Source organism: Natrix helvetica (assembly GCF_964273705.1).
Source record: "Natrix helvetica genome assembly, chromosome: 1".
In the NCBI taxonomy this organism is placed as follows: domain Eukaryota; kingdom Metazoa; phylum Chordata; class Lepidosauria; order Squamata; family Natricidae; genus Natrix; species Natrix helvetica.
Genome location: NC_138548.1, coordinates 140,498,127 through 140,515,554, shown reverse-complemented (window position 1 = coordinate 140,515,554; position 17,428 = coordinate 140,498,127). Strand labels below are relative to the sequence as shown.

At 39.8% G+C, this 17,428-nt stretch overlaps 1 protein-coding gene across 2 annotated transcripts in view; it reads right to left on the bottom strand.

Moving 5' to 3' along the window:
- The window catches only part of GPR39 (G protein-coupled receptor 39), a gene marked incomplete at its 3' end in the record, with an annotated part of 180,575 nt that overhangs the window by 147,769 nt on the left and 15,378 nt on the right, over positions 1-17,428 (bottom strand). The window lies entirely within an intron of this gene.

Below are 17,428 nucleotides of genomic sequence, written 5' to 3'. Positions count from 1 at the left end.
CTGGAGCCTGGGGAGGGCGAAAAACGGGTCCACCACACCACCACATGGCAAAAGCAGGGGGAGCGAAGGGTGCTTGCTGGGCTGTGACTCCAAGTTATCCGATCCCATGATCTCTAGTTTTAATTCTTGAAGACATTGGATTTAACCATACAAAAACAATAAGAGAGGTTTAAGTGATTCAGCTTAAGAAAAAACTTTGCAAATTTCTTCATCATGCAATGTTCTCCTCGGAAGAAGCAATTAAAAAAAATCCCATCTTGATGTCAAGGGCCAAATATTGATTACAGTCCTGCATCCTATTATATGCATCAGCTGTGAAAAAAGTCTTCCATGTTCGCTTGTCTACTCTGGTACAGAAATCAACAGTGGCAGATGCCCCACTCGGATGGGTGATTACTCTTGGAAAGTAAGCTGGGTTGGGATCAAGCGATGTAATTACACTCCTTTATATTGGCACTTCATGTAAATCTTCTGCCTGTGAGGCCACACTTTTACATGGAAATTAAACCAGCGCCCAGCACGTAGTTGGAATCTAGCCTCTCCAAACATTAATGCAATGAAGCACCTGACAAACCACCCCCCATGCTTCAGATTGCTCTTCCAGCTTTCTCTTACACAGCACTCTCTTTCTATTTTCTTGCCACAAAGGCCTGATTGGAAACCTGTCTAAGTAGAAGGCTGCATCTCATTAAAAAAACAAAAAAAACAAAGTTGAGTTGGGAAGGGCGGGTATGCACGCCTCGTGCACTATGGTTAAATTGTAGGAGGGGAAACTAGATCTAGCAGTCATTGGAAGGTAATCATTTTGCTATAAATTGAGAGGATCCTGTTATATGTCCACTAACGAAACTGTCACAAAAGGGAGCCAGCTGAAAACGTATGCTACCTGTGGTTTGCTATACTGTAACAGTTTGGAAGAAAGATTTCAGCTGTACAGAATTAAAATGTTCAGCATGAGAAGTCAGCCTGGAAGAGCAAATTGAAGTCCTTTCCATCAGCTTTCTGGAACACATATGGAGGAGAAACATTTAAATGCAATTTTGGGATTTCGAATACTGCATTCAGGTGACAACTTTTTCCTTTTTCTTTTCATTCAGGTAGACCTCAACATATGACTACAAAAAAGCCCAAAATGTCCATTGCTTAGATAGTAGTTAAGTGAGTTTTGCTCCACTTTACTATCTTTCTGGACAGAGATGACAGTCAATCGCTGCAGTCAAGTTAGCAACATGGTTGTTCAGTGAATCTAGCTTCCCCATTGACTTTGCTTGTCAGAAGGTTGAAAAGGTGATCACATGACCCCATGACACTGCCAATGCCATAAATACATGCCGGTTTATGGTCTGTTTAAGCATCTGAATTTTGATCATGTGACCATGGAGATGCTGCCGTGGGATAAGTTTGACCCTGGGATTCCTGAGGGAATGGACAGGGTTATGGGGAGAGTAAGTGCTGCCATTTGTCTGCTGGACCCGTGTCCCTCTTGGTTAGTTTCGGCTTCCTGGGAGGTGACACGAGGCTGGTGCCAGGAGATTACCAATGCTTCATTGACAGAGGGGTTCTTTCCCACCACCTTGAAGGAAGCAGTGGTGAGGCCCCTCCTTAAGAAGCCTTCCCTGGACCCAGCCTCTTAGCCAACTATCGGCCGGTCTCCAACCTTCGCTTTATAGCAAAGGTTGTCGAGAGTGTGGTAGCATGTCAGCTTCCCCAGTACCTGGACGAAGCTGCCTATCTGGATCCATTTCAGTCGGGTTTCAGGCCAGGGTACAGCACAGATATGGCATTGGTCGCATTGATTGATGATCTCTGGTGAGCCCGGGACAGGGGTTGCTCCTCTGTTCTGGTCCTATTAGAACTCTCAGTGGCTTTCGATACCATCGAGCATGGTATCCTACTGCGACAACTTGGGAAGTGGAAGTGGAGGGCACCATTTTGCGGTGGTTCTCCTCCTACCTGTCGGATCAATCGCAGTTGTGTTGACTGGAGGGCAGAGAGCAACCCCGAGGCACCTCACTTGTAGGGTGCCCCAGGGGTCGGTTCTCTCACCCCTCCTGTTCAATACATACATGAAACCGCTGGGAGAGATCATCCGTAATTTTGGGGTACGGTATCATCAATATGCTGATGATACCTTACTTTTCATCTCTACCCCAAACCACCCAAATGATGCCCTTGACATGATGTTCCGATGCCTGGAGGCTGTGCAGATCTGGATGGGGATGAACAGGCTAAAGCTCAATCCCTCCAAGACTGAGTGGCTGTGGTTTCCATCATCCCGATTTGTGCATCTTGTACCATCTTTGATGATAGGGAGAGAAATCTTAGCCCCCTCAGAGAGGGCCCGCAATCTGGGAGTCCTCCCGGATACGCGGCTTAGTTTAGAAGAACACCTGACAGCTGTGACAAGGGGGGCCTTTTACCAGGTTCGCCTGTTACACCAGTTGCACCCCTACCTGGATCGGGATGCCCTGTGTGCAGTCGCCTGGACTACTGTAACACTCTCTACATGGGGCTGCCCTTGAGGAGCACCCGGAGGCTTCAGCTGGTCCAGAATGCGGCCGCGCGGGTTGTCATGGGGATACCTAGGTGCTCCCATGTTACACTCCTTTTAGGCAGCCTGCACTGGTTGCCGGTTGTTTTCTGGGTGCGATTCAAGGTGTTAATTATGATCTTTAAAGCGCTCCATGGCTTAGGCCCAGGGTACTTGCGAGACCACCTACTGCCACTGGTAGCCTCCCACCGTCCAGTATTATCCCACAGAGTTGGCCTCCTCAGGGTGCCGTCGGCAAGGCAGTGTAGGCTGGTGACCCCCAGGGGAAGAGCCTTCTCTGTGGGAGCGCCTTCCCTTTGGAATGAGTTGCCCGCAGAGCTTCGCATAATTCCCGACCTCCGGTCCTTTCGGCGTGCCCTAAAAAGTTGGCTTTTCCAGCAAGCCGGCCTGGCCTGAATAAAATTAATTATTAATTTTAATTGCTAATTTTAATCTAATTTCTAAATCTCATTGTAAATGTCTATTGGTTTTTTTAAATAGAATATTAAATATTCTTTTAAATCTTTCTTTTAACTTTTGTAATATGTGTTTTTATGTTGTACGCCGCCCTGAGTCCTTTGGGAGGAAGGCGGCATATGTCTAATAAACCTGAAACCTGAAACATGGCCGGTATATTAAAAAAGAAAATAATAAGATCTGGCAATGCCTAAGAACAGGAAAGTTGATGAAGGAGACTGAAGGACTAATTCTGGCTGCAGAAGACCAAGCCTTAAGAACAAAAGCGTACAAAGTCAGAATTCATAAGACAGCGACAGACCGTAGGTGCTGACTTTGCAAAGAAGCTGAGGAAACAGTGGACTGTCTAGTTAGTTGCTTCAAGAACATTTCGCAGACAATGGTGCATTGGAAGATCTGCAAGAAATACCATTTTCCTGCAAATAAGAACTGGTGGGACCGTAAAATAGAGAAAATAATAAAAAATGGAGAAGCTAAAGTACTCGTGGAATTTAGACTTCAAACTGACAGGCACCTGTACCATAACACACCAGACTTAACAATTGTCGATAAGAGAGACAAAAAAAAGTCTGGATAGCGGATGTTGGCAGTACCTGGAGACAGCAGAATGGAAGAGGAAGAACTGGAGAACAAAATACAAAGCCTGTAAATAGAAATAGAAAGACTGTGGTTAAAAAAAGGGTGTGTGTGTGGAAGATAGTACCAATAGTTATAGGTGCCTTGGGACCAATACCAAAACAACTGGAGTATCACTTGACTATCATCAGCATTGACAAATTCAGCATCAGTCAATTGCAAAAGGCAGCTTCATACCTCTAACACCACCAAACATCAACATCTGCCTATTCCAGATCCTTGTGTAGGTAGATTGAAATGCCAAATCTAGTCTGAACATCTGGCTGACTATGCATTGAACCATAATAATATGTTTAATTTATATGCTGCCCAACTTCCAGTTACTCTGGCCAGTTTGAAATTTCAAATATGAATTTCAAATGCTAAAAGAAGCATTAGCTATACTTTATGGCCGAGCTCTCTAAATAAAATCACAATGCTTCAACAACAGCTGTTCCTGTTTATGCCAATATAAATCAGACTTGACATTTAACTAAATAAATAGCAAAAATAATGCCATGCGTTAGTGAAGACAATGCAGTATCTTCTATTGAAATTTTGTTTCCATGTTTTAACGAGAGAGGGAAGATTTCTTTTTTATTAGAATCTTGTCAAATGTATAATAATGTATGGTTATATTTACATTTTAAAAAGGCTAAATATCTTAAACCAACAAGGTTGAATTGTCATGACAACATCATAGTCACTTAACAATTTTAGCAGGACTGAAATCCAAATTTCAGAGCAAGAAAGAGAAATGGAGATTTACCCTAAAATATAATGACAATGTTTCTAATTACATGAAAACAGATGACCCATAGCTGCAGATGTTCTCTGTTTGCCGTATGGCATGAAAATATCTCCAGTACAGTAGCAGAAGTGTAGTCAAGGGTTTTAGAGGACAAAGTTCAGAGCTATACAGAAACATGACATTAGCACACCAAAGAGCACTCTTAGCCAAATCTACTATGTACTGGTAGTCCTCCACTTACAACAATTCATTTAGTGACCATTTGAAGTTACAAAGACACTGAAAAAAGTGATTTATGGCCATTCTTCACACTTATGATCATTACAGCATTCCCATGTCACAGGATCAAAATTCAGACAGTTGGCAACTGACATATATTTATGAGAGTTGCAGTGTCCCAGGGTCATGTGATCACCTTTTGCAACTTTATAACAAGCAAAGTCAATGGGGAAGGCAGATCACTTAACAACCACATTACTAATTTAATAACCACTGTGGTTTACTTAACAACTGTGGCAAAAAAGTGTCTCATCAACAGAAATTCTGGGCTCAATTGTGGTTGGAAGTTGAGGACTGCCTGTACTGTATGTCATCTTGCATTTCTTGGAAGAAAGAAAATAAGTTCCAGTGGGACAATGCAATGGTCATTTGCCCGCCACACAATTGTTATTCCAGACTAATAACCTTCAAACAGAGTGAGATCATTAACTAGTGCTTTATGTTGAACAATGCTCAGCTAGAAGCAGTCTAATGAGCTAAATTCTTTCTTTATGGAGAAAAGGTTGTGGAGAGAAGGGAATTTGCAAAACATAGAATAGCTGGATTTCAGTACCAAATCTGAATGGAACTGGACTAATGAATTACATCGAATTAGCAGCTATTTATTCACTATATTTTGATTTCTCTCCCATCATTCTATCTAAACAAGCCCTCAAAGCAGCTAATGCATTTCAAATGCAGAATATAAAAGAAGGGTGTTTTCTTAAATATTAAAATTAACAACTAAAAACAAAGGCTGTTGAAAGAGGAAAAGGAAAATGGCTGTTCTTCCCCAGAGATCTTTAATTTAATGTCATGCATCTTCTCCCTTATTATCTTGACAGAAGAAAAAACAAAGATTTACTCCTGGCTTCAATTCTTGGCCAAAGTACACTTAATAACCATACATGAGAGAAAGGTCTTTACCCCAGAGCAGATGTTTCTAGTTTTCCCAGACTGGAAAGCTTGCCATCTCCCCAGCTTTCTTCTTTTCAACCATCAGCAATAGTCTATCTCCAATTAATTAATCATTCTCCTGTGGACCTCACCCAATTCTTTCATCTTGAACCTTCAATTTAAAGTTCACTTTGCAACGGCAACTAACATATCCATAAGGGCCTTACGCACAATAACTAAAACTAGGTTTCTGCTTTATTCTGAAATGTTGTAATCCCAATCAGGTTTACTCACACAAGCCATAAATTACTGCCTTTACAGTAGTTTAGCTTCTCATAACTTAGTCTTTATGGAATGCTTCTCCTATTACTCCAGCATCAACTCTGAGATAATGACCAGTCAATAGAATCCTTCCTCAATATAATCCTTCCTCAATGTCTTTCCTGAAAAGACAATGACTGCTTTTCATAGAAAACCAAATGTAATTTAACAAAGCAGCCCTGGAACTTTTATCTTTTCCTTAAAAAGAAAACAGGTTCTAATTCAAATAATGAGAAATGGGATGTGTCTCTTTAAAATATAGTACAGACAACTCTAGAGGCATGAAAACACATTCTAACAGATGTTCTTGTTGCTGGTATATCATCTTGACAAGGAGAAGATGCCTTGCTGCGTGTTACTGAAGATGAATCATGTTGTAGAAAAGTATCTTCCGCTTAGTCTATTGACTTTATTGCAACCAAGCAAACTGAAATAAGATAATGGCCAAGCTCACATCTCCCTTGTGCTAAATCAAAACATGGCTTGTTTGGTTTGCTTCAGGGTGTTGTGACCTAGCTTCTGTCACTATGGTTAAAGCAACTTTTCTAGTTTCAGGAGTTACATCGTGTTTGGCGTGGCACCTCAACAGTGGGTGGGGGGGGGAGGCAGGACCCATTTTCAGGAGTTTTAACAGAATGACTCAAATATTGAAAAGGCTTGAGGCTATTTTGCCCCTTAATCCCCTTCCTAATGCAGAACAAAGCTCCCCACTAGCTCTGAGACTGTAAAACAGATGCTCTTGTACTCATGTGGCCCTAGGCTGCACTTTTCAAACTCCTGGTTTATCATTTAACAAGTTGTTTGAACACAGTTATTCATAATACATTAAAAAAAACATTGCTAAGCAAATCAAAACTCTGCATGACTATCAACTCAGTTAAGGTCAATTTATTTATTGATTGTCCTTTTTGCTGAGTTTCAATTTTAACTATGACTATGAAGTGATGATATAATCTGTTCATATATATGGGGAGGTTTTATCAATAGGTTGGTCAACCTAGTCTCTAAATCACCTGAAGGCAGAACAAGAAGCAATGGATGGAAATTAATCAAGGAGAGAACCACCTAGAATGAAAGAGAAATTTTCTGACAGTGAGAACAATTAACCAGTGGTAGGGCTTGCCTTCAGAAGTTGTGGGTGCTCTAACACTGGGATTTTTAAAGAAGAGATTGGAGAGCCATTTGTCTGAAATGGTATAGGGTTTCCTGTTTGAATGGTGGGTTGCACTAGAGCAGGGGTGTCAAACTCACATCGTCATGGAACGTTGCATGATGTCTCGGGACTTTTTCCTCTTCGCTAAATGGGCATGGCCTTGGCCAGTGTATGACGCATGCAGCCCATGGGAGTTTGACAGGTCTGCACTAGAGGACTTCCAAGGTCCCTTTCAATTCTGTTATTATGTTCTGTAACAGATGCAATTTAACGTGGGGAGAAACTATGTTGAGAGCATTGCCCCAAAATGAATGCATAGCATGAGGGAATGTATAGGTAAGTATATCTTTGTAAATTGAAGGCAATAGAGCCTCAATTTTTGGAACCATTTACCTCTATTTTCTGGACAAGTCTCACTAGGTTCCTTCTAAAAAGCTAACCTATAGTTGACACAGAAGCTTAGAACTGGTAACCATGAAACTTGACTTAAGAGACAGGCATTGATCTGCCTATCAATGTGGGTCTCCTATAATCCTGATCATGATTAGAGCTGCAACAGAAATCAATGTAGTATAGAAATTAGAAGTACTTCATACTACTATGTTTAAAAAAGCTTGACTGAAGTAGACAGACAAACAGACAGACAGAGAGACATACATCCATCCATACATACATCCATCCATCCATACATACATACATACATACATACATACGTCTTTGGATTCCATTTTGAAGCTAAGAAACATACTTACCAGAATAAGTTTCAAGTCATGAACTGCCTTTACATTCTGAGGAACAAGGTTTTTTTTTTTAACAAATGAAGACAAGAATCTTTGCAGCTGATCCAAGAGAAGAAAACTCCTTCACAAAGTTTATAGGATGCAGAACTTTCCTGGACAAAGTACGCTTCAGTTTAGATTAAATTTGCCTCAGCAGGAACATTTGAAAGAAATGACTCTTTTATTTTTCCCTTGCCTAAGTTTAAGCAACATATGGTCTCTCATCAAAGTATACATAAAGTGCAGAGACACTAAGATGTTTATCTACATATCCTGAATTTCCTATTTTGAACAATGAAATTTCCCAGATTACTTTAAAGTTAAAATCCTATTGATGGGCTCTTTTTTGACAGCTTCTAATAACAAAGGTGATGTACATAATATTTGTTTCCATTTACTGCTTCATAATTGGCACAAGAAGAATTTAATTACTGAGAAACTGCATTTTGTGTTTGATTAAACCTGGTGTACTTTAAGTCTCTGAGAAAAGTAGAAGGCAACAAGAGAAAACAAATACAGCAATGAATATAAATCTTTAAGCATTAGATTGAAAAGTTTCTTACTTTCAAAATGATGTGGAAAGGTTCAACAATATAAGTTCCTTTCACTCATATACAAAGCTGATTTCTTATTTGAATAAGCATCCTCAGGTTTGGAGAATAACATAACTGGAATCCAGAGAAAGGGTTTTGTAAGAGCTTAGAACAGAGTTTTTTTTTAATTTGGAAAATTTAAGAATTGAATTCCAGAATTTCTCAGCCAGCAAATATACATCTTAAAGTTGCCAAGTCAAAAAATACAAGCCTAGAATATTTGTACTTGTCCCCATTTTTTTCCATCTGATAATGAAGACTGATAACAATTCATTATCTCTCCTCCCACTTTTAAAGTCACAATGTGATTCTCTTCTTCCTATATGCAATACTTTTAATCAGCAAATCCATAAATCACCAATTCATTTTTTTCTATTTTCAGCAAAAAGTCCATAACAAGTTTCCAGTCTTTTATAAAGGTTTTGTCTTATCCCTGATCAAAAATAGTTTTACTATTCCGCCATCTTCACAATCTACTCCTCCGTTGTGGATATTTTGATATTTTCCCATCTTTGTCCATATAATAGTCTCACTGCACTGTCTATGCTTTTCCTCATAGAGGAAATAGTACTACTTCATTATTTTCAACCACTCAAAATTATTAACTTCACAGAAGTCACCCTCAAGAATTTTCAAGTAGCCTGTTTTTTTTTTTAAAAGGAAAGCCCTAACCTAGAATTACAACAATAATGTTTTCTTTTTAAGGCATTTTCTGTTTAAAAGGTATATAAAGAAATAAGAGAGATGTGGTATTGAGAACATATGGGAACACCTATGCATTCCCAATTACATTTAAACAATTATTTTCCCAGATAATCTCTTCATCTAATGGTTGCCACATGAATTAATTAATACCTATGTGACTTCGCTTTTTAGTCTCCCAGCATCTGTGCTAGACTGAAGAGAAATGTTAATTCTGCATACATCTATGTCATTATCTTAATATATACCATCTTCATATCATTTATCTTAATACATATAACCTGTCAGTGGATTTTCTCTAATTCTTTCTTGGGGACTTGGCAACTTTCTTTGCCTTCAAACGTGCCTTCCAAGGCAATCCCCCCCTGTGCCAGGAGCTCAGTTATCTGCTAGTTTCCTTTTAGAAGCTTCTCACTGGCTTTTAAAAAGATCCTTTGCTCTCTAGTTCTCTCTAAAGTTCTTCATAGTGAGCTCAACTTTTGCTAGGTGCCAGAATAGACCAATATATTCAGGGACTCTCTTGGAAGAAGCATTTGGAAGCCTGGCCACTTCAACAACCAGTAAAGCATCCTAAGGCCTTTTTCTTTTTAAAATGCATTTTAAAAGAAAGAAGTCCTTTAATGAGAATGCTGACATTTGCTAGGATGTATACCTGCTTGAGATTCCACAGAATGTGATTCATTTGTTGTTCCTCTATTTTTTTTTTCCAGCTTTCAATACCGGTGTTTTTCTTCATCCACGCAACTTCTAACACTGCTGCAGCACAAAGGATGAGCTTTTTGGATTTGATTTGCATTAATGTAAAGGAGTTTGCATTAACTGCTTCCATGACTGGCAGATGATCTTTCATGAGATAAAATATTACTTCGGCAGTAAGGGAAATCAATTTTGGGTTCCCTTGAGGTGGGTTCTCTCTCTCTCTCTCTCTTTCTCTCTCTCCTGCTTGATTAAAGAACTACATTAATGGCTAAGGATACTTACACTAAGACAAAAATGCCCTTGGCAACCCAAATTGGAAATGGTCATCTCAGAAGATAATGAAAGGGAGACTTGTGATGTTGTTAAAGGACTTCATGCCTCTGAATTATGCAGAGGCCAAATGCACTTTTCTTCACTGCTGCTTCGGAATGCAAATCCTATGCATGGAGCCAACCTGGCTGAGGCAGCATCCCTTCTTCCGATCCATAATGCGGTGTGATTGAAGGCTAACAAGAGGTTATGATTTGCCTTTATCATGCCTTACTCACAGTCTGGCAGCCGTTTGGGAAGGTGACAGTAAACAAAGATCCGGGCCCCTTTACACTTCACAGCAGCTTGAGAAGGGTAAACTAATTTTCCCCATCACAGCGAAAGGGCATTTGCTGTGCAGGCTTTGACTGTTTAAATGTTTTGGATCTTCAGCTTTTGAAATATGAATGAAAACAGAACTATTCAAGCCCCATTTTAGTTCACCTCCCTCAAACACAGAATTTAGTATCAACTTTCTATTCCTTTTTGCACAAGATTATATACTTTGGAACTTAAACTATTGCAGGAGGTTGGATCTGAAAGTAAATAAACGAATGGACCAAGGGTGGGTTCAGGCTTCTTTTACTGCCATGCTTCAGGTGCGTGCATGCTTGTTGGGCGCTATGCATGCATGCACAGAAGTAAAAAATTGCTTCTGTGCATGCTCAGAAACAAAAAACAAGATGGTGGTGCATATGGTGCTACGATAGAACTAGTTCAGGCATGTGGCCGGCTGAATTACTACCTATTTGGTCGAACCGGTCTGAACCAGTAGGAACCCATCTCTGGAATGGATGTTATAGAAAGTAGGTTTCCTCTTTATTTACCATAGTAATTTGAACCATAATGCTAGATGCTGCTGGGGTGGGTGGGTTGTTCTATACTGGGCAGATGTCACCCCAATCCTGAACCATCATCTATTTGTCCAATAGTTTTCCAATACTCTACAATTACTCATGTCCAATCTTTCAAGGTGAAAGAGAGCAGTAGTAAGGGAGAGAAAAAGAAAAAAAAATGACTCATAGGTAGGATAACGCATATTAATTGATTGCAGTGGCAAAGTTGTGACTGAGAGAGAGACATGCCATGAAGGCCATAAATGTTGCAAAGGTTCTTTTTCATCAACATTTAGAATGGTCACTGTCCAAAGCTGTCACCAAACAAGGACTACCTGTGCTTAAGTATGTTAATTTAATATCAAAATACTCAACGGCCAAGTAATTAACATTTAATTGCTTATATTTTTGCTGTACCTGATGTTGAAATTATCATACTCTGAATATTGATGATGTAAGAATCTTAGGATAGATTGCTTTGTATAAACTGGGATAGCTGAGGTCAGAGGGTTCCCACTCTTATGATGATAACTACATAGGTCTCCAAGCTAGGCCAGGATTTTACCATTCTCGAAAACAAGGACTTCCTTTAGGAGCCAATCTTACACAAAACTGAGGGATGGGGCTTTTGTTTTTGTTGTTGTGGTTTTGCTGATGCATCAAGATGACTTTTCATCAACCAAATAGCTTCTGTCTCTTATAGCACTAGCTATAAGAGTTATCTACTACTTCACAGTGCTTTCCAGCTCTCTCCAACCAGTTTACAGAGTCAGTACATTGCCCCCAACAACCTGGGCCCTCATTTTAACCACCCCAGAAGGATAGATGTCTGAGTCAACCAAGAACAAGCCAGAATCGAACTCCTGGCTATGGTCAGAGTTAACCTGCAGTATACTGCATTTTAGCCACTGTATCATCAGAATTCTTATACCAATTTCTACCTTCCAAAATTCTTTCTGGCCATCACAGTTTATCTTCGCTTACTGGGGAAAGCTTTTTTAAAACACAGCATGCTCCCTTGATTGGTTTGGTTTGGTTTTAGTTTATTACCTTATGAGAACCCATATACTAGGTTAGTAAATCTCTGTTCATTTGGCTTAATTGGTTCTGTGGGAGTCCAAGCAGGGTTATCTTAGTAAGCCATAGCATAGCACAATGTGGGAAGCAGATGAATATTACACTACTACAGATGTGTAGAAAATATAACTCAGTGCATTTAGCATTCTTGTGACCGTATTTTGTCTGGGTGTCCAGGCACATACCAACACAAAGAAAGAAACCAGCAGAAATTCAAGTGTGAAAACCAGTACTAATACTTTGATTGTATTGGATTGTACTGAACAGGAAAATTAAAGGAAATAAAGTGCAATCAACCTGTTTTATTACCACACATAGATATATGGAGTTTACTGGGCTCCCAGCCAATACAAGGGCCAAGGATCCCCAAAGATAAAGATTATATACTACAAATGGAGGATGCAAAAAAAAACACTATAAAAGTAATGCAAATTATTATCTGATCCCTCAATCACAATGACTACATTAAATAATTCAAGGGATAACCCATTACAGGTAATCATCAACTTATGACCGATTAGGACTTACCTGAAAAAGGGGACTTACGACTGAGATCCGAAGTTCTAATGTGTTTCCCCATGTGAATCCTGTGACTGCACTTTGGGTACTCAATAACATGATGCCTACATGGGCTTTTGCAGCATGCCGCAGTCATGTGACTGCATTTTATGATGGTCTTACTGAAAATCAGTACTTTGGCAAAACTATGCCGATAACGAACAATGGGTTCACACTTAGGACTGCCACAGTCACTTAATGACTACTCTGTTCGCTGTATGACCATTGTAAAAAAAAAACACCACACAACTGTTTTACAACCATTAGAACTTGCAGCTGTAATGTGCAGGCTCCATTATGATTGTAACTCAACAACTACCTGTATTACTCTCACCTCTAGAGTCTTGCATTTCTACAGATAGATCTTCATCCACACTCCCTTCTTGGAATCAAACATGTATTGTTGTTTTATTATGTGTATATGTTGCCTTTCCTTACATTTATCCAAAGTCAGCAGTCCTCTTTATATTATCAATCTCCTCTACTCTCAAAGACCTTCTCATATAGTTTTCTTTTTGCCTGTAGTTTAGGAATAATCTTTATTACAACCCCTTGAGGGGCAATAAGATATGCTTAAGATTTACTTTTGCCTTCTGTACAATAAAGAGATCTAACATGAAAATTCAGAATTAGCAATCTCAGAATTTTTAGGATCCTTTCAGCAAAAAGAGGTGCATACCCAACAGCCAAATATTACCTGGACCGAAAATGAACCAAACTTAATAATTTCTGGGTTCAAATATAACATGTTAACCATCAGGGACTGCAATACATTGGGTAGATACCATTTATAGAAAACTGTTCTGTAGGCCCTTTAGGATACTTGCAATCTGAGAGCGGAAGGAGAGCAAAATGCATTGTGATTTTTCTGCCTACCACATAACTAGCTGTTTACAAACTGTTGCAGATACTGTCACTTTTAATTGGCTTCTCAGAGCATAGAAGAGAGTTTTTCTTCACAGTATAATTAGACTCTTTTGCCTCAACTGGGGATAGCAAAGTAATACCCAAAGCAGCCAAATACCAAGCTAAACTTTTGGAGGTCAAAGGCTGCTTAAACATTTAAAGGGTTATTACTTCTTCATTAAAGCATGCAGAAAATAATTACAAATCACAGAGAGACTATCGAAGAGTTCCAGGCAAAGCCTGGTCATTAAAGGGAAGTGCAGCTAGGGAGTCTAACTTTTCATTTGCTTACACCGTTCAATTGAGTGTTCCAAGTCCAGATAAAGCCAAAGATATTACTTCATTATTTACTGCAATAATACATTGTACAACTGAATTTATCATTGTTTTCCTTCTTTTCTCCACTCATCCAGCCACAGCAAATAAAACACCCAAACAGCTACCTCTGCTTATCTTTTGCTTTTCTGTTTGGGCAAGTGGGCAAAGTGCAAACAAGTCCTAGGTTGCATTTCTTCCATTAGTAAGACTTATTTGGCTATCTATCGGGCATTCTTGGAAATGAAGATGAGGGTCCTGGGTCCTACAGAAGGCTCAGTTTATATAGTTTGAAAAAATATGTATACATGTGGGTAGGGCAAGGAAATTAGTGTAACGTTGGGATATTCTGCAATATCCCGAAAAGCTCAGGAGCAGTGGTGGGATTCAAATCTTTTTTACTGTGGGAGTGGCTTGGTGGGCATGATGTGGCTTGGTGGGCATGACAGGGGAAGGATACTGTGAAATAGTATGAGGACTGGAGACTAAAACATATGAAGAACGGTTGCAGGAACTGGGTATGTCTAGTTTAATAGAAAGAAGGACTAGAGGAGACATGATAGCAGTGTTCCAATATCTCAGGGGTTGCCACAAAGAAGAGGGAGTCAAACTATTTTCCAAGGCACCTGAGGGTAGAGCAAGAAGCTATGGGTGGAAACTAATCAAGGAGAGAAGCAACTTAGAACTGAGGAGAAACTTCCTGACAGTTAGAACAATTAATCAATGGAACAGCTTGCCTCCAGAAGTTGTGAATGCCCCAACACTAGAAGTCTTTAAGAAGATGTTGGATAGCCATTTGTCTGAAACGGTATAGGGTTTCCTGCCTAGGCAGAGGGTTGGAAGACCTCCAAGGTCCCTTCCAACTCTGCTATTGTATTGTAAATCTCCATTCCCTCCCAATCACCTGGGACCCAGGAGGCAGAGAATAGATGGGGGCAGGGCCAGTAAGAGGTGATATTTTCCAGTTTTCTGAACTACTCAAAATTCCCGCTACTGGTTCTCCAGAACTGGTCAGAACCTGCTGAATACCACCTCTGCTCAGGAGTATCTTCAGCCAATACAACATATAGGCACAATTTAAAACACGTTAACACTAAGGCATAAGCTTGTCCATCCCAAGGATAAAACACCCAGACATAAACTGAGCAATGTGGTATTTGCAGTACAATACAGCGAGCCATTTGCAGATCTGTACATTGGGGAAACAAAACAGCCACTTCATAATCGCATGGCACAACATAAGAGAATAAACCTATCAGGACTAGATTCAGCAGTCCATTTAACCATATAGGTCAGCGATGGCGAACCTTTTTTGGCTTGCGTGCCACAAGTGGGGGGAATGCAGGGGGGTTGTGTGCAGATGTGCCACACCCATAATGCAACGCGCGACCCCCCCAATGCGCAGGCACGCACGTGTGACCCCCCCCCATTTTTACATGCTTTTTTCACGCTCCCCAGGCTCCAGAGGCTTTATAGGAGCCTGGGGAGGACGAAAAGAGCCCCCCCCCGGAGGCCCTCCGGAGGCTTCAGGGACCGTCCGGAGGCTTCCCTGAAGCCTTCGGAACGCTTAAAACCACCCTCCGAGCAAACTGGAAGTGACTTACAGATTGTAGCTGAGAATTAAAGAACATGCTTTGAAAACAAACATTCTCACAGCCACTAGTATCTGCAGTTTTTTTAAAAAAAGAGATGGGAAATAATATTAAAAAAGAATGCTTGCTGTGACCCTACAAATTTTAGGCTAGAAAGAAAGTAGTGCAACCCAGGGTCTCTTAGCTTTGACTGGTTTTAGATATTTAAAAAGTGTTTAAAAAATATAAAAAAGAATCCTGGCATCAGATACTGTATTAGATGTTAAACAGTCCCCTCCCTCTAATGAGGGTTAAGCAAACCATTTGAAAAGAGAATAAAATTGGCTGAAATGCTGACTCCCTCATCAGAGAGCCAAGGCTGCCCTAGAGAAAATGGCTGATTTTAAATTAAAAATCAGGTCTAATTACAATTTCTGAGTAATATGTATGTATGGCCAGGCTCTGTGTTTCATTATAATCTGTGCAAACCAACAATGGTACCAGTTGCCTAAATTATATCATGATATACTGCTTGTTTACTGAGGTTACCAATAAAAGTGAATTAACCAAAGCATCTGATTGTCCTAAGCAGTTAACATTTTGTAGGTTTAGGTTATCACTGCATTATTAAACCCAAATCTAAAGAGCTTTTACTAGTAAATAGATTGCAACGTTGCTCCATAAACCAATTTGCACCCCAGAGTTTAGAACATACCCTAAAACCCTTTGATTCTCTTTCAAAAACAGAGGCTAGTCTAAAAGGAATACAACTGAAATCTTTCATCATTATTGCTCTCGGAGTTAGTGATTTGCTTATCTCGCCCTAACTCTAAATAGATAAGACCCATTTTTATGGCAACTTTGCAGTTGCTTTATTAAAGCTTTCACCTTTGAATATTAAAGCTATTATCTGTTCTCCCATTGTTTCCCATTCCAATTAACCATGTCTCACAAAATTAAACCTTTTGTATTAAGAAAATGGTTTTGATGTCCTCTAAAAAAATAATAATTGCTGCTTTCCACTTCTAACAGAAAGAAGACAGGACAACTGGGAAATGCAACTTAGCTTTGCACTCTGCCCCAGAATTCCTAGAGGAAAAGTTCAGGAGAGAAAACCAGAACAAAGGAGTCTACCACTATCTCCCTCACCTTCATTCATAATTAAGCTTAATCAGTAATTTCAACAATTTCAGTTCCTGGGCTTAAAGAAAGTTTATGAACTTCGTATTGTAGCCCACTGAAAGACTATTGAAAGGCATTTCACTAAACTACAGGCTACAACCACAATTGGGACTAAGATTTCTCTTGCCAAGTAAGGCAATTGCTTGGTCACACCCAATTGTGCAACCTTCCCCCCCCCTAATTAAGCAAATCAATGCTTAATAACCAGTTATTAAGCAGTTATAATAAAGCAGTTATTCAATGAATAATTCAGTCCAAATCTGTCTCCTCCCGTGGTCGCTGCTTGTGGGAAACTGGCTGGGAAAATTGTTAATGGTGATCATATAACTCTGGGTTGCTGCAACTGTCATAAATGCTTGCCAATTGTCTAAATTTGGATCAAGTGATTGTGGGAATGCTGCAAAGGTTATAAGTGCAAGGGCCGGTTGTAAATCTCCTTTTTTCAGCACTGCTGTAACCTTTAATAGCCACTAAATGAATGATTGTACATTGTGGGCTACCTGTATACTAAAGCCAGCCTGCTTTGGACAATTCACAGCAGCAGCCGCAGTAATCTGTCCTTCTGGATTTTTTCCAGGATAATCTAAACAAAATTTAGAAGATCAAGATGTGGTTGTTGTTATTTAATGCTACAATAATGTATTCTTTTTATCAGCAATCCGCTTTCTATTTAACATAATATTAAGATATCTACAAGGTCAGACTACCCGAAGTACCCTTCCATTTAGTAATGTCGATTGTATCACCATGGGTAATCAGATTCGGTTTGTTTATGAGTAGTCTCCCTCGAGGCCTCAACGGAAATCTTGTTTGCTAACTCTTCTGAAAATTTAGAATCTTCCACCTTGCAAACTGGATACTCAGAAGTAATGCAAATTATTTTGCAATTAAACCTGCTG